An 18,156-nucleotide genomic window follows, 5' to 3' on the forward strand; every position below is an offset into this window, starting at 1 on the left:
ATCCCAAACCCCTTTCCCAGAGAAATTGATCTTGTGGGAGGCTTTTGGGGCTGGCCCATCTACCTGGATGTCACCCCCCCCCCCCCGGCCAACCTACTTATCCAGCTGATGTCGTTGAGGACTTGAAAGGAGCCGGATACAGTGGAACCAATTCCTAAACACGCTGATAACATTTTAAGTGCTCCAGCTGACAAAGCCTTTTGGACCAAAGGAATCCTGGTAGGTGCCTTGGTTGTGGCGGCAGCTACCAATAAGGAGCTGGCTCAGGAAAGCTTCTGTAGCCACCAGCCCCCCCCCCAATAGAGAATCCCAGGTGTTGGACAGATTTGGCAAGAGTCTACGCCTTATCTACCTTTGTGCTTCAGCATTGAACTACTTCTCCCATTTTACTTGGCTACAAAGGGACTTGGTTAAGGAACTTTCTAGCTTAGTTCTTCGGTCCATGCCTACCGAGGAACAGGAGTCTGTTTCCTCTTGGCTGGCCACCCTACATTCCCTAGCTAATGCGTCCATGAGGCTTCTCTCACACTGCAGAAGGTACCTCAAGGGTGGCCAGTTCCAGCATTGCCATACGGCGCCATGCCTGGATGAGGTTTTGCAGTTTTGCATAGCCTTTCAAATAGTCCTTTATTAATGCTCCTTTTGATGGCTCTACCTTGTTTGGGCTCACGATACACGACACTTTAACCCAGAGTGAGAAAGATGGTAAGCACTTGTCTGCATAAGGGATCTTTTTTTCTACTCCACAATGGGCCTTCTTCAGGAACCAGTGTAAGAAGACATGGATTTGGAAGTCACAGTGCCCTTTCCGGGAAGGAAAAGTAAGTGGAAAAGATTCTCCTTTTGGGGTGAGCAGAAACAGATAGATCCTTTTACAGCCCCTGTTTCAGTAGTACTAGACTTTCTGGCTTCCCTTTCAAAGATGGTGCTAGTTATTATATAGTCAAAGTTCAACTTGCTGCCATTTCCACCTTCCACTTTGGTTTTGACTCCATGTTTCTGGTCTCTTCAAAATTGTGTAAGGCCTTTCTAAAGGGCACGTTTTTGCTCTGGCCAGCATCAAGGACCCTGTGCCTCCCTGGGATCTTATGATTCTGCAAGCATTAGTCCATCCCCCATTTGAACCCTCAGCCACTGTAGATTTGAAATTTCTGTCCTGGAAAACTTTTTTCCTTGTAGCAGTTACCTTGGCCAGAAGAGTGTCTGAGCTCCAGGCTCTTTCTGCAAAATTTCCATATTTAGTTTTTCATAAAAAACAGAATGATCCAAGGTACGAATCCTTCCTTCTTACCCAAGGTGGCTAATGAGACTAACATTAATCCGTCGATCAATCTTCTGTTATTTTTTCCTCAGTATCTTAAAAGGAGAGTATACCTTACACGTGCTTGATGTTCATAGACAGCTTTTTTTTTTTTTTTACACCCATACAACCAAATCCTTCAGGAAGTGTGTTCAGCTGTTTCCTTTTCGAACGCCAAGAAAGGTAAAGTAGTGACCAATGTTACATTGGCTAGATGATTGAAAAGACTGTATTACATTTATTTATTCTTCCAAAGGTATTCCTTTACCAGGTCCGGTAAGGGCGCACTCAACAAGGTTCATAGCCATGCCTCAAGCCTTTTGGTCTAGAGTTTCTTTTGAGGACATTTGTGCTGCTGCTATTTGGTCCAACCCCGAAACTTTCTTTATGCATTAGAAATTGGACATTATATCCAGGAGTAGAAATGTTTTTGGTTCTGCTATACTCCGGAATATCCTTCCTTGATGGCCACCGTGGATTATAATGGTTGGGGACTCTGTCCACAGGGTAATGCAATGAAGTGGACTTCATTAGATAAAGAAGTTATGTTCTTACCATAACGATCCATCTGTGTTGTCTAACTTCATTCCATTAACCTTCCTGGCCCGCTTCCCCCAATCCAGAAATTTTTTTGGGAAGCCTAGTAGAAGTTAGAAGGAATCTTATTCCTTTGGTTGAGTTCCTGATGTTCTTTCCTTGTATGATATGTGTTTGTACATTTGATCTTCATACTATTGTATTACAGTTGGTGAGTAATGGACAGTATATTCTTGTTGGCAAACTCGATCTGATGTACTGTGGGGGATCAGGGCATTATGGGTAGGTAGGAGAAGCTCAAGTCAGGAGTCTCTAGCTGGAAGAAGCCTGCCGGTCGGATCCGAACTTCGGAACCGTATTCCCACAGGTTAATGGAATGAAGTTGGACAACACAGATGGAACGTTATGGTAAGAACATAACTTCTTTTTCTACTCTGACTTCAAATAGAAAGAGAAGAGGATTTCTTTCATATTCTAGCACTGATTCACAGTTAGAGCAGGATACTGAAGAGGAGTGTTTCTTCAGTGAATTCTCCTCAACCGAAGATTTTGATTCTGAGGAAAGTGTTTCTTCAGAATTCTCTTCTGAAAAATTATAAATCTGAAGTAGTTGACTTCATTTGTCAGCAACCTTTGGGATTCGGATCTGACCTCGGATCCGAGCCGGCAATCTTTCACAGCTTAGATCTGAGCTCCTAGCTCCTCCCCTTCACCCATAATCCCCTGCCATCCCTGACTGACCTCAGATCTAGTTTGCCGCGCTTCTGTCAGCAGCTAGATTTTTGAGCTCCTGGTTCGTAGGGTCTTTTGAGTGTTTAGTGAGAGTTTTTAAAACTTTTTTTATTGCTTATAAGTGTACGAGAGTGTTTGTGCGGTCAGGCTTCCCTTTTTAACTGATACCTTTTAGTTAAACTTACCCTCCCTCCCCTTCGCTGGTGAGTAGCTCCTGTGTGTTGTGTGTTTGGGGCCTAACGAGTGGGTTTTTTTTTCTTTAAGATGTCTGAGGCCCCAAAACCCATTTTTTCTAAGTGCACCGAGTGTGGCCATAAGCTCTCCCCAGCGGATGGCCACACTCGGTGTGTTTGGTGCCTTGGGGTTGAACACCTTTCCTCTGGGTGTTCCATCTGCGCGGCATTCAACCCCAGGGCACTGAAGGACCGGAGGCCGAAGCTGATCCTAGCAGGACTTTTGCCCCCGGATTCGGCTTCAGCCTCCGGTACTTCTGTGGCCTCCTGCCCTGCTCCGGCGGCGGCCACTCCTGCCTCTCTCCTTCCGGTCGGGACTCAAACTCCCGCTGCAGCTCCGGAGGAGAGGGAGGCCAGGAAAGAAAAAAGGAGGGAGAAGCACCACAAGCGGCGGGCCGAGGCCTCCACTTCGGCTCCCCCGGCTAAGCGGTCTTCTCCCTCCAAGGCTTCCCTGTCTCCTCCTTCTTGGATCCGGTCTCCATGCTTCTCACCGGGCCCTGAGGAGGAGGAGACCCGATCTCCGTCGAGGTCATCGAGGCGGCATTCCTGGCCAGCCTCGGTGGCCTCGTCGAGATCGACTCGTAGCCTTTCCGACGCAGATTTGGACCGGATGATGCGAAGGTTTCCCAAGGACCAACTGCATATGGGAGTGCTCCTGCCTCCCCCCTCTCTGGGGGGGGAGCTCGACACCTTTCTTTGCCCCAATAGCTCCTTCTCCGACCCACTTCCCGGGTTCGGAGCCGAGCAGCCTTGGAGCCGGAGGTGGGTCGGCACCGACAGTATCGGGTACTTCAGCACCGACTATTCCCTCGAGCCTGTCTGGTCCATTTTTGTCGGATCCGGGCTCTTGGAGCCGTGGGCTGAGCGTCGGATCCGAGGGAATCAGTGTGTCTTCGGCTCAGTCTAGTTCGGAGCACACTGCTCTGTCGGATCCGATGGCTTCAGCGTCGACCCTGATCCATCGGATCCGAGCGAGGGTTTGCTCTCGGATCCTAGAGAGAGTGGCTCTCCTTCGGCTTTTGATGTGGTGAAGAGGGCACTGTCGAGTGCTTCCAGGCCCCCGGTCCTTGCTTCGGCTCCACCCCGCACTCCCTCTCTGTTGGGTCCGGCTTCCATCACCTGGCCCCAGGGACAGCCTGCTTCGATGTCCCAGGTCATTCCCTTGGAACAGGACGTGGCTGGTGAGACGTCCTCGGACAGCCCCCCCGAGGACATTCCTCACAAGCGAAAGTACAAGAGGAGGCATGTGGACTCCCCTGAGTCCTTGACTGATGACACGGATTTGGATGAAGGGGAAGGCTCCCCTAGGTCACCCCCCGAGGATGTCTCCTTCGGGGACATCATGGAAATGCTCAGGATAAGAGGGGGGTGGTCTGCTCCCAAGGCTTCCTCGGACGAATCCGTGTTCCTGGAGGCATTCTAAGCAGGCCCATCTACCTCTTGGGTGTCCCCTCCGCCCGACTCCTTAGTGGACCTTATTACCACTAGGGCGTGGAAGGAGCCGGACACTGTGGAGCCAGTCCCCAAACGCCCGGATAAAATCCTTAGTCCGCCCTCCGAGGTCCCATTGGAGCAAGGGTCCCCCCTGTAGATGCTATGTTGGCGGCGGCGGCCACCAAGAGAGAATTAGCTCAGGAGAGCCCCTCGGTTCATCCACCGAGCATGGAGTCCCATTTGATGGACCATTTAGGGAAGTGGGCTTTTAGTTCAGCGACCTTTTCGGTGAGGTCTCTGAACTACATGGCACATGTTATTCGACTGCAGCGGGACCTTATCAAAGAGTACGCGGTGTTGCCCCTGGAGTCCATGTCGGTGGAAGACAAGCGGTTGTACTCCACTCGGATGGCCACTCTCAGGTCCATATCTAACACCTCTATGCGGCTGTTGTCCCATGCCACAGAGGGAGCTGCTAGAGCCAGCGGAACAGGCCTCGTCATGCGGCGTCAGGCCTGACTCCGTCATTGCGATTTCGCGGAACCCTTCAAGGCGTCATTTGCGAATGCCCCTTTTGATGGTTCTGCCCTGTTTGGCAAGACCGTTCGCGAGACTTTGGTCCAGAGCGAAAAGGACGGGAAGACGACGTCTGTCATCGGAGTCCGCTTCTCTGCTCCCCAGAGGTCCTTCTCCAAGAACCAAAAGGGACAGAAGAAGATGTGGTTCCGGAAGTCGCAACAATCCCAGTCCGCTGAGCACCCCCAGTCCTTCCGTGGCAGAGGAGGACAGGGTGGAAGCCGCCCTAGAGGCAGAGGGGGCCCGAGGAATGGTGGGTCCAGAGAAGCTTTCTCTGACCGGCCCACCCAGTGACCCTGAGGGGTTGCCGACTGCTCCTGTCTGGAGACAGTCGGGGGATGTTTTTCGAGGCACCTGGCAGCTTGGGAGTCCATCACGACAGACCGCTGGGTGCTTCGCATCATATCTAGAGGATACCAAATTCCCTTCTCTCACACACCTCACCAACCCAAACGCCTCCCCGACGTCCCGCCCGATCAGAGGGAGGCTGCAGCTGCGGAAATTCAGCAGCTCTTAGGAAAAATAGCCATCCAACACGTCCCCCCAGACCAGTTCGGATCGGGTTACTACTCCAGGTTCTTTTTAGTGCCAAAAAAGACTGGGGACCTAAGGCCAATCCTCTATCTCTACCTCCTGAACCTGTCAGTAACCAAAGAAAAGTTCCGGATGGGCACCCTTCAATCCATTCTCCCCCTGTTGCGGGAGAGTGACTGGATGTGCTCGATAGACCTCAAGGATGCGTATTACCACATTTTGATGGACAAGCGATCCAGGAGGTTTCTCCGCTTCCGGCTAGGAGCCAGTCATTATCAGTTCAGGGTCCTTCCCTTCGGTCTCACCTCAGCCCCCAGGGTGTTCACCAAGGTATTAGCAGTGATAGCGGCCCTCCTGAGGCTTCAGGGAATGCAGGTGTTTCCATACCTAGACGACTGGCTCCTGACCACCCCAACAAGGCATCTACTCTGCTCAGCCAGGAATTACTTTCTTCACCTTGCTCCCCGGTTGGGGATCACCATCAACATGGACAAATCCTTTCTCAACCCGACTCAGGTGATAGACTTTATCAGGGCCAGATTAGACACCAACAACTTACTAGCCTTCTTAACCACCGATCGACTTCACACCCTGAGGCTACATGTGCAGGCCATTTTACTATCGTTGGCTCCCCCGGCGGGATTGGTCCTGAGGGTGCTGGGCTCCATGGCGGCCGCAGTTACCCTGCTCCCCATGGCTCGCCTGAACATGAGGGTTTTGCAGTGGACTCTCCAAGTCCAATGGTCCTTCCGTCGATACCCTCTCAGTCACCCCATTCTCCTCAACAAGGCTTGCAGAAGGGCTCTCGCATGGTGGTTACAATCACCGGACCTCCAAGCGGGACGCCCTTTCTCCATGGCCCCTCCACTAGCCACGGTGACCACGCACGCCTCCCGCCTCGGGTGGGGGGGCATTATGTGGGCAGGACGGTCCAAGGCACGTGGAACGATACAGAAACCTCATTGCATATAAATGTTCTAGATATGAGGGCAGTGCTGTTGTCGTTGCAAGCACTTCAGAGCCTTCTTCCTACAAGAACAGTTGCAGTTCAGTCAGACAACATGTCGGTGGTCTGGTACATCAACAAACAGGGGGGAACCAGGTCCTACCCACTCTGTCGAAACTGAGAGTGTGGGAATGGGCGATCTCCACCAACCGCTTTCTTATTGCAACGCACATTCCGGGACGGTCCAACATCCTGGCAGACAAACTCAGTCGCACCATACTGTCTCCTTACGAGTGGTCTCAATCCCCAGGTAGCGAAGCAGATATTTGCCGTATGGGGACAACCCTGTTGCGATCTCTTCGCCTCTCCTTCAAACACGAAATGCAACAGCTACTTCGCTCTAATTCCCCCCGCCGGGGAATTCCCGAGAGACGCTCTGGTGCATGCTTGGCCTCCTGGTCTACTCTATGCTTTCCCTCCTCTACCTCTGATGCTGAAACTTCTACAGAAAGCCAGTCGGTTGGGGAGCAAAATGATCCTCATTGCCCCATTCTGGCCTTGTTAAGCTTGGTTCCCTTATTTCTGGTCTCATCTGGTGAATCCGCCTTGGATTCTAGATCCCCTTCCGAATCTGATTTCCCACCCCCTAGGCCTCCCAGTCCCGAACCTGGACAATCTCAAGCTTACGGCTTGGTTGCTCCAGTTCCACTCGTTGCTAGGACTCCCGGTATCTCCTCCCCAGTTAAAGCTATCCTAGGAGCAGCACACAAGCCCTCTACTAGGAAAGTCTATAGGAGTAAATGGAAACGTTTCGCTATTTGGGCGGAGCGTCAGAACCTAGACCCTTTCACAGCTCCGTTGCCCACTGTCTTGGATTTCCTTTCAGGGCTTTTTCATCAGGGGGCTAGCTGTTCCACAGTCAAAGTTCAACTAGCAGCTATCTCTCATTACCACGTGGGACATGAACTGGGTCCATTGATCACCTCGAAGTTATGTAAGACCTTTCTGAAGGGCACCTTCTTACTCAGACCTCCAGTAAAGGAAGTAGTGCCTCCCTGGGATTTGACTTTAGAACTTCAGGCCTTGACAGCTCCCCCCTTTGAACCTGCAGCTTCAGCTGATCTCAAACATTTGTCATGGAAAACGGCCTTTCTCGTCGCTATTACTTCAGCTAGGAGGGTTTCTGAACTTCAAGCCGTATGTGTAAAACCTCCTTATTTGACCTTCCACAAGGATAGGGTTTACCTCAGGACCAATCCCTCGTTCCTTCCTAAGATTGCTTCCGAGGCAAATATTAACCAATCTATTAATCTGCCAGTTTTCTTAACTGAATACCAGAACAAAGGAGAATACAAACTGCATTCTTTAGACGTGCATAGACAGCTGTGTTTTTACATTCATAGAACGGCTGGTCATAGACAGTTCGACCAGTTGTTCATCTCCTTTGCCAAATTTAATTTAGGTAAATCTGTGACGAAGGTCACCTTGTTGAGGTGGATTTCACAATGCATTCTTTTGGCTTATGAAAGTTCTGGCAGGCCCGCACCTCAAGGAGTCCGTGCTCACTCTACTCGGTCCATGTCTACTTCTGCTGCCTTTCGGGCTAGAGTACCCCTGGATGATATTTGCTCAGCAGCCACTTGGACTTCACCTTATACCTTCATCAACCATTATAAATTGGATATTATCTCTAGAGGGAGAGCATCCTTTGGCTCTGCAGTGCTCCGGAACATCCTTCCATGAAGGCCGCCCAAGGTACAGGTAGCTGGGGACTCTGTCCCAAAGGTTGCTGACAAATGAAGTCAACTACTTCAGATTAAGATGTTATGAACTCACCATAACGTTCCATCTGAGTAGGTGGACTTCATTTGTCTGCAACCGTCCCACCCTCCTTCCCCCTGACCTTCGGATGTTTTTTGGCCAGAACTCTTTACTCTGCCCTTTTAAGGAAGGTAGTTAGTTTCCCTTTTCAGCCTTTTTGGTTATGGGCAAACTTGATCTGAGGTCAGTCAGGGATGGCAGGGGATTATGGGTGAAGGGGAGGAGCTAGGAGCTCAGATCTAAGCTGTGAAAGATTGCCGGCTCGGATCCGAATCCCAAAGGTTGCAGACAAATGAAGTCCACCTACTCAGATGGAACGTTATGGTGAGTACATAACTTCTTATTTTCTGAAACTGTGACTGAAATTAAATAATTATTTTAGTGGGAACAGAATGAAATCCTAGTCTCCCTGCACAAGTGTTATGATTTGTTACAACTGATTTTTCTCAGCATGCAGAGGGGTTTTTTCTTAACAGCCTGCCATATGCCTGACTGTCAACTTTCTGCCCATATAAAGTCTGTTAGGTTATGCAAACTCTCACACACACAAAAATATCTGTTTTCTAACCTCCCATATCTGATCCAGCAATTATTTCTATGTCATAACCACATGCAGCTAAATGTATTGTGAATGCTAACCCCATTTCCGCTGACCGATAGGAAAGCTTTTCATACATTTCAGAAGAAAGTTTATTTTTCTGCTACTTTGGCTTTCATAATTTTGAACTGCAAACTTCACATGTTGAAGTTCTTTGTCTTCTTTTGAGAATTTTAGAGAGTTAACTGTTGACCTTTCTTTTTTAGAGGTTAAAACATCTTTAAATTCCTTAATTGCATCTGCTGCTTAGGCTACGACTGTAGATATATCCAGAGCTGCTGCTACTGTCTCAGTGATGAAAACATTTGACTTGGTTACATTTTCAAAACTTACTAGAGGATGTTAAAGCTGAGGTTTTAAAATGGTCCTCTTGATAATGGTCTCTCTGCCCCTTCTGCTGCTGAGGTCCTTAAGTAATTTAATGAAAGGGGGAAATTGATTCAAGAGGTTATCCAAATCTTTCAACCCACTTTTTATGTGTTCAGTAAAAACATTCCTCCTTATTCAGGACCATTTTTAAAAAGTAAAATAAGCAGTCTCCTCAAAGTTGAAACAGAATTTTAGAAAGCAATTTCAAGAAGGCTGAAAAAAGAAAAAAAAGAGTCTCCCAGAACCAAGGGTAGTCCAAAAAAAAAAAGTCAGAATGACTACTTGCCCTTTCAAATCCTCTCCCCACACCCTGGCAGTCTTTGAAGGCCTAGACTGAGGGATAGACTTAATCATTCTCATTGCCATCATATAATGTCAGACAATGGAGTTCTGAGAATCATGCAATAGGAGTCCTTTCCTTCCTTCTCAAAGGATCCACCCTTGTCCTGTAAACCAGATGTCGCTGTTTCCTTTAGTTTTGGAGCACATGATGTCTCAGAGGGTCATAGAACTAATGCCCTCAGATCAGTTAGTCTTAGACCTGTCTTTTCTCAGTCTCTATATCAAGGTCCCAAAGTTCAGTATGTTACCCTCCAAACTTTCTTTGCTCGTCAGCGAAGTTGTGGATTCTGATTCAGTTAAGTGCCCCCTTTGTTTTTTTTTTCTTGACTCTCTTTTGTCATACTGTTTGCTGAGGTTGCATGTCATCTAGGAAGGGCAAGTGTCAGAGTTGGAAGGCAAATTCCACATAAGGATTCCCACAATCCGCGTCTCTTTTGCCTAGTCCCTAACCACTGCCATACCGCCTGTGATATTTGTAAGGCCTTTGTCCCAAAGACCTTGCATAGTCGTCTCACTTCTCTTAATCTATATCTAGAGAACCAAGGTCTGAAGCGTTTAGCACGCGACGCTATGGAAAGTGCGGTGGGTCCTTCACGGGAGCCTGTTCCGAAGAAGGCCAAGAAATCTAGGCCCGAAGTTTCTCTTCCTCCAATTCTGGACATATCTCCTGAGGCCAGTATTGGCCTGGAGACCTGTGCGTAGGTAGCTGGTTATTCTTCTGTGGGTACCACTGTGGAGACCACAAAGGATCCTGCTAGTACGTACTCGGGGGATTTGCAGACGTCCACTTCGGACGTAGGGGGGAACCCAGTATCATCGCCTCTGAAGGCCCTCTAGGTATTGTGCAAATCCTGGTTTGTGAGGAGGTCCCTAGCAATATTTTCAAATGCAGGCTGATGTTGCAGCCCTCATCTTTCCACCATATGAATGCACCACTGAAGAAGAAGCAGAAAACTTCCCCTTTACTGCAGGAACAATCCACTGATTGGCAAGCCTTTTCACAAGGACTATTTAATGCTTTCATGGCCCTTTGGCAATCCACAGGAATTTCTCTTCCTTCTCCTTCACTTTCTCCAGTTTCTCCCCAAAAAAGGATCAGAATTGAGAATTCCTCTGATGAGGATGATTCTTCTGGGGATGAATCTTTGGCATACTCTGCCCAGATGCCTTCTTCACTGGGATATGCTTCCCTAGATAGGGAATCAAATGAAACTGACTCTCCAGGAGAAGATATTACCTTTGTGGAGACCATTGTGAAGATGAGATCATTTTTCAAGTGGGACTGCTGTCAGGTCTCAGACATACAAAAAGGATATGATTTCTTACAGATGGATTCTCCATCTCCATCTGTAGCACCTCCAGTGCTTCGAGTTTTCTTGAGTACTTTTATATTTTTATATTAAATGTCCAGATTCAAAACCTCCTGCCCCTGAAAGGCCAGACAGGTTCTTTTTAAGTGCCAGAGGACTGCAAGTTTTTGTTTGTGTCCTTCTGCAGACCCAGCTTACAGTATCAGTGGCTGCAGATAGGCTCTCTAAGCTATTGCCTTCTACCTCCCTTGTACCCGGAGACAAGGAGAGCAAAGTTATGGGGAGGTTGGGGAAAAAAGTTTATACTTCGGCCTCTCTGGCTTTTAGGGCCATAAACTACCAGACCCATGTGGATAAATATTCCTTAGCCCTCCTTTCTCAAGCCACTAAACTCCTTTCTGAGCTACTCTTAACACTAAATTCCAGCTTACTTACATTTTAGGTTCCTCTGTCCTAGTGACACGTCATTCTTATTGAATGCAGCTATGATGCATTGAAAGCATCTGCTAGACTGGCTGCATCTGGCTTTGTCCTTCAGAGATACTCTTGGCTGAGACTTCAGCCACTGTCAGATGACATCAAAGCTAAAATTATGGATGCTCCACTAGATTCCAAGGCTTTGTTTGGGTCAGCTGCTGCAGAACTTTTTAAGTCCTTGCAAGAAAAGGGCAAGGAGCTCCAGGACCTTAAACATATTTTTGTATCACCAGTTCCAAGATTTCAAAGGAACAATCCTTCTGAAACCCCTTTTGTAAGGAAGCTGTCCAGATCTCCTCCTACCAAGAGTAAAAGAGGTGCCAGAAAGCCTTATTCTGCCAAGTCTTCTACTCCTGCTGCTCAGAAAGGCCCTTTCCGAGGAAGCCAGGTAGTCTGCAACTACCAACATATTAGCAGTCAGACCCCTCTATCCTTGCATCTTTCCATGTCCTTCCCTGCTGGGAAACAAATCACCCAAGACTCTTGGGTCATTTCTGTTATGCTCACAGGAAACTTTATGGTATGGAAGACTCCTTCTACAACCTCCAAAAGATCAGTGACTTTATTTCCTCAGGTGATTCACAACTTGCTCTCTCAGCGTACCATTCAGGAGGGGGTCCACCTTCCCAAACGGGAAAGGGTTTCTACTCAAGAATGTTCCTAGTCCCCAGGAAAGATGGTCCTTGGAGACCCATTCTAGATCTGAGCCAGCTAAACACCTTCTTAAAGGTACCCTGCTTTTGCATGTATTCCTTAAACACTTTGCTTCCTCTCATTCTTCTACAGGCCTTCATGGTGTCACTGTTCATCAAGAGTGTCTGTCTTCACACCCCCATTCATCCTCTTTTCAGGAAATATCTGCGCTTTGCTATTGCTTCCTCACATTTTCAACATTCTGCTTTTCTTTTTGGTCTTTCTACGGCACTAACTAAGGTCTTCACAAAATGCTTAGCTTCTGTCATTGCCTATTGCAGACTCAGGGGTATTCAGATTTTCCCTTACCTGGACAACCTCCTCCTGCTTATTCTCCAGACCTACTTCTTCAAAACCTTCAATTCACAGTATCCCTTCTGGAAAGGCTAGGATTCACGATCAATTTCCAGAAATCCTCTCCCATTCCTTCACAGGATCATGTCTTCCTAGGATGCAGAATTCAAACAGACAAGATGTTGGCTTCCTTACCTCCTCAGAAGATCTTGTCTCTAACCGCTTGCTTTCAAGCTAACATTTCACTGCAGTCCCTGACTGCCAGGGAGTTTCTTCATCTGCTGGGCTTCATGGCATCCACTATTCCCATGTTACCTGTAGCCAAACTTTACATGGGGAAACTCCAATGGTGCCTTGGGTAATTTTGGGTGCAACATGCTAACCACTAGATTTTGTTATTTCTCTCCTTCCCTGCTTGAAAAAAAAAAATTGAGTGGTGGATTCCGAATCCAGGACTTCTGTGTCAGGACTTGTTCATGGAAGCCTCTGGTGTAGGATGGGGGGCAATTTTTGCCTCTTGGAAAGTACAGGATGTGTGGTCTCCCTCCCAAATGAAGCAACACACAAATATAAAAGAAATGAGAGCTCTCATTTTTGCCTTGCTAACCTTTTATCCTCTATCAGCCAGGTCCCTTAAAGTGGTTCATAGATAACACCACATATGTCCTTCTATTCTTATGCTGCAGTATTCTTGTTGTGGGATTTCCCACCTCAGGCGACCCGTACGTCAGTTCCTATACAAAAGCTTCAGCTTGGTTGTTGCAGCTGCGTGGGACGTCAAATATAGGGCCATAAACCAGGGGCCTTAAATGTGACGTCTGCACACAAAGACTTCAGAACTTTTCAGCCACAGACGACCGATGCATCGTGTGCTTCGCTCCTTCAATGCAAACATCTAAAAAGCTAAGCACCCCATTGAGGTTTTTTCTTCTAATTATCTTGCTAAAGCTTGGTTTGTTGTAGCTAGTCATAGCCGATGTCAACAAAAAAACGGTAAATGCCAATGCGGGCACCAGATGCCCCATAAAGACTCGCATGACTGCTGCGTTTTTTGCTTAGGCCAGGAGCATGATCACAACTCCTGCTCCATTTGCCAATCCTTTGTACCCAAGACCCTTTGCAGATATCTGGCCATTCTTAATCTTTACTTGGAGGACCAACGGCTTAAACGGTTAGCCCTTAGGATAGATATCACCTTGGAGGCCTCAGCAAAACCTCTCTGTAAGGCCAAGATTCCTAGGCCCTCTACCTCTGCCGCTCCGCCAACTTCTGATTTAGGAGTTGAGGGACACCTGGAGGATCCATGGACTTCAGCGGTGACTTTTGTAGAAGCCGTTTCTCAGTTGACCGGCACATCCCCAGAGCCAGCCCAGACCCTGACTACCACTGAGGTCGGGGGGAACCAGACTTAGCAGAGCCTCTGACTGGGATCCCTCCTCTGGACGCTACCACTGTTAGACTGTCATCTGACTCCAGGCCTACACCTACGTCCACACCATCCAAAAAGAAACAAAAAAAACAAACATCTGACCTTGACCAAAGAAGGCCTACCTGACTGGCAGTCTTCCACTTCTTCCTTGATGCAGGCCTTTATGGTCCTTAGACCTTCAGCCTCATCACCCTCTACTCTACCACTGCAAAGCCCTAGGCCTGCTTCTACCTCTTCTCTCCCTCCACAGGCCTCTCAGGACAGGGAAGAAGAGCAAGACCACCTATTACTCCTCCTCTGAGGAATCCATTTCTTACACCTCACAAATTGCTTCATCTCAGGAGTACTACTCCCCAGATGAATCTTTTGAGAGAGACTGTCCTCCAGAGGATATTACATTTGGTGAAACTTTCGCCAAAATGAACGAATATTTCATATGGTATACCTCTCAAATGTCTGAAACTCAGAAGAGGTACTTTGAACTTTTACAGGTAGGATCCCTCTCCCCTTCTGCCAATCCCACCTGTCATTCCTGCATACATGGATGCGTTCACCTCTGCATCAAAGACACCAGATTCTCATCCACCTGCCCCTAAATAACCAGACCACTTCTACAAGGTGCCTGATGACCAAAAATTCCTAGTCAACCCCCCCCCGGCAGACCCAAATGTGATTGCCACATATCCAGATAAACAATCCAGACTCATTTCGTCTGCCTCGCTTTTGTCCACTGACAAGGACAGCAAATCTATGGATAGGATTGGTAAGAAGGTCTATACCTCCTCCACTTTGGCTTTTAGAGCCATCAACTATCAGACACATATGACCAAATATGCTTGGGACCTGGTCTCTCAAGCATCTGCCTTGCTGGCCAGTACTCCTGACTGCCACACAAAAGCAGACATCTCTTCTAAACTTTCTCTGGCTGCACAAGTAGCCAGACATTCAATTAGATGCAGCTATGATGCTGCAGAAGCTTCTGCTTGCTCTGCAGCATCTGCCTCTGTTCTCAGGAGATATTCCTGGCTTAGACTTCAACACTTAACAGAAGACTTTAAGATCTTGGATGCCCCCCTGGACCCCAATTTCCTTTTTGGAAAACAATCTGCAAATCTTGTTAAAAATCTGCAAGAAAAGAGCAAGGAATTACAAGACATCAAACATTTGTGGTGTCCCCCATTCCCAAATATTACAGGAACTACCCTGCCAAGGCCACATTTGTTAGACGTAACCCAACCCCTGCTGGATTTACTTCTTCCAGACCTGGAAGAGGTACCAGAAGACAAACAACTTCCAGGCCAGCTGCCCCACAGCCTCCCCCTAGGCAGCCTTTTCAGGATAGAGGAGGCCCCAACAATGCGTGACTGACTGCCTTGCCCCCCCTACCCCTCTCTGCCCACCTGTCCCACTGCCTTCCCTTTTGGAAAACCATCACCACAGACAGATGGGTGCTGGCCACTATCCAAAAAGGATATTCCCTCTCCTGGAAAGAAAAGCCACCCCTAAGAGGCATTCCCTTTCCCTCCAGAAATCAAAGACATCTCTTACCACAGGTCCTGACAGACCTTCTGAACTTTGGTACCATAGAACCTGTCCCCCCAGGACAGGAGGGAAAAGGTTTCTACTCTCGACTGTTCCTGGTCCCCAAAAAGGACGGACCATGGAGACCTATTCTAGACCTTTCCTTCTTAAAGGTGCCCACCTTCAGAATGCTGTTGCTTCCAAGCCTTCTTCCTCTCATACTTGCCAAGGCTTTCATGGCCACATTGGACTTAAAAGAAGCCTACTTGCACATACCCATCCTACCCTCCCACAGAAAAGATTTATGTTTCTCTGGACTCCCCTCTCATTTCCAATTTACTGCCTTGCCCTTTGGTTTGTCCACTGCCCCCAGAGTGTTCACAAAATGCCTGACCCCTGCCATCGCCCATTGCAGAACACGGGGAATTCAGATTTATCCCTACCCAGATGATATCCTGATCCTGGCAGACTGCAAAGAAACCATTTCAGCCCATCTGCAATTCACCATGTCCCTCTTACAAAATCTGGAGTTCACCATCAACCTCCCACAGTCTTCCCTGACCCCAGAGCAAGACAAGATATTTCTGGGTTGCAGAATCAAAACAGACTTAATGAAAGCTTTTCTACCACAAGACAAGGTCAGTTGCCTGACCTCCCATTTCAAAGCTCTGCTGCAGACCCAAGTAATCACTGCAAGGCAGTTCATAAGGTCCCTAGGCCTAATGGCAGCCACCATCCCTGTGCTTCCTCTAGCCAGAATGCATATGCGAAAGCTGCAGTGTTATCTAAAAAAAATTTGGTCCCTGGAACAAGAAATCACACTCATACCCTGCCTAAAGGCAGAGGTCTGCTGGTAGATTCAACAGGTCCAGCTCAACGCGGGCCTTCCCCTCCCAGCCCTCTCTCCCAACCCAAGTTATGCATACAGATTTATCAGACTCAGGATGGGGAGCCACCTTGGCATCCTACAGAGTTCAAGCAACATGGCACCCTTCATTAAAGGCCAAACACATCAATGTGCGAGAAATGACAGCAGTCCTCCTGGGTCTGAAAACCTTCAATCCCCCACTACTACTAGGTATTCTCCTAGTAGTTGCAGACATCACCACAGTTATGTGGTACCTCAACAGCCAGGGAGGGACAAAAGTGTACCATCTGTGCAGACTAACCTTACTGATATGGGATCTAGCCTCTTGCCACAACTTGTCCCTGCAGGCATCCTACATCCCCTCCAGGGACAACAAACAAGCAGACCTTCTGAGCAGGACATCCTCTCCACAACATGAATGGGTGCCTGACAAGACAGTCTTCTAGACATAGTCCACCAGTGGGGCACTCCTCAAATAGAGTCCCCCCCAGAACAGGCAACTGCAGACCTTCTGTACCAAGACCTACTCCCCTCTAGCTTGGGGAGTAGATGCTTTCAGCATTTCTTGGAAGGGAAAGTTTCTATATGCCTCCCCCCCCCTTCCCACTAATTCAAAAAGTTCTCCTGAAAATCAGGAGAGACAAACCAAAAATCTTGTTGGTGACCCCCTACTGGCCAAGGCGGCACTGGTTCCCCCTACTTCACAATCTAGCCAAGGGCAATCAGCACAAGTTACCCCACAAGGTGGACCTTCTGACACAACAAAAGGGAACCCTCATCCACCCACACTTGCAGATGTTGTCACTGACCTGCACTACTACTCAGAGGATGTGCTTTCAGTCCTGAGGGAGGCCAGGAAACTTACTGCAAGAAAATTATACCTAGCTAAATGGGAAAGATTCTCTAAATGGTGTCTGGACAAGGGAAGGGAACCATGCATCGTAGACCCCCCCTAGTTCTAGCATATATGTGTCAACTAATAAAAGGCAGACTGTCATATTCTTCAGTAAAAGTTCACCTTTCCGCTATCTGCGCCTGCCTACCACTAGACCTTCCCTTACTAGCCAGGCTTGATGTTAAGCTTTTCTTAAATGGGATCTTACACATAAGACCTCCAAGAAAGCCCATCCCACCACCCTGGGACCTTAACTGCATTCTGGAAAAACTAACCCAGCACCCAATCGAACCTGCTGGGACAGCTACTCTTCAGATGTGTACATGGAAAACAGTACTGCTAGTGGCCATAACTTCAGCCAGAAGGGTGTCAGAACTACAGGCCTTAATGGCCTGCCCCCCTTATAATACTTTCCACAAGGACAGGGTAACACTAAGAACTTGACCCCTCCTTCGTGCCTAAGGTGGTCAACGATTTGTCATTAAACCAGTCTATTCACCTACCCACATTCTACTCCTCTCCCACCAATGAAGGGGAGAGGATACTTCACTCCTTGGATGTACACAGACAGTTAAGATTTTTACCTGGACAGAACTAAATCCATTAGAAAATCCAATCAACTCTTTGTTTCCTTCCACCCCATGGCCCTGAGCAAGGCAGGCTTCAAACAAACCATTGCCTGTTGGATCAGAAAAGCCATTTGCCTCTGTTACTCACACCATGGCAAACTTCTCTCTTTGGGAGTAAGAGTTCATTTCACCAGAGTAATAGCAACATCCAAAGCCTTTCTCAAAGGCCAGGACACTGCTTCCATTATGGAAACAGCAACATGGTCCATCATTCACACTTTCACCAAACACTACAAATTAGACAATATCTCCAGAGCACGAGCAGGATTTGCCAGGGCAATCCTACAGGGCTTTGCAGAATCAGCCTCTTCATCCACCACCCTTTCTTCCAAATAAGCTGTGGTACTCTCCCACAACAAGAATACTGTGCAACATAGGAATAGAAGGACATAGAATAGTTGTGTGCAATCTTACCATAACCATAGATGCCCTTCTCTTCCATGTTGCATTATTCCTTCCCACCCACCAAAAACACCCTTCTCTTACTCAGTCCAGCATATCCTTAGGCCCCTGATATCCTATACCCTGCACTGGGGACGTATGAAAACCACATAAGGGCCCCAGGGCCCTATGCCTCCCATCACTGGCATCTCCTCATGCTGGGCTTGCAAGTTCTGA

The 18,156-nt window shown here is 48.1% G+C and overlaps 1 protein-coding gene across 6 annotated transcripts in view; it reads left to right on the plus strand.

Annotated features, from left to right (window-relative positions):
• Positions 1 to 18,156, plus strand: part of GTF2I (general transcription factor IIi) — a 1,956,122-nt gene that overhangs the window by 1,001,077 nt on the left and 936,889 nt on the right. The gene's annotated exons all lie outside the window — the stretch shown is intronic.

This window comes from Protopterus annectens, chromosome 13.part0, assembly GCF_019279795.1.
Source record: "Protopterus annectens isolate FY-2018-M chromosome 13.part0, PAN1.0, whole genome shotgun sequence".
Taxonomy (NCBI): Eukaryota; Metazoa; Chordata; order Ceratodontiformes; family Protopteridae; genus Protopterus; species Protopterus annectens.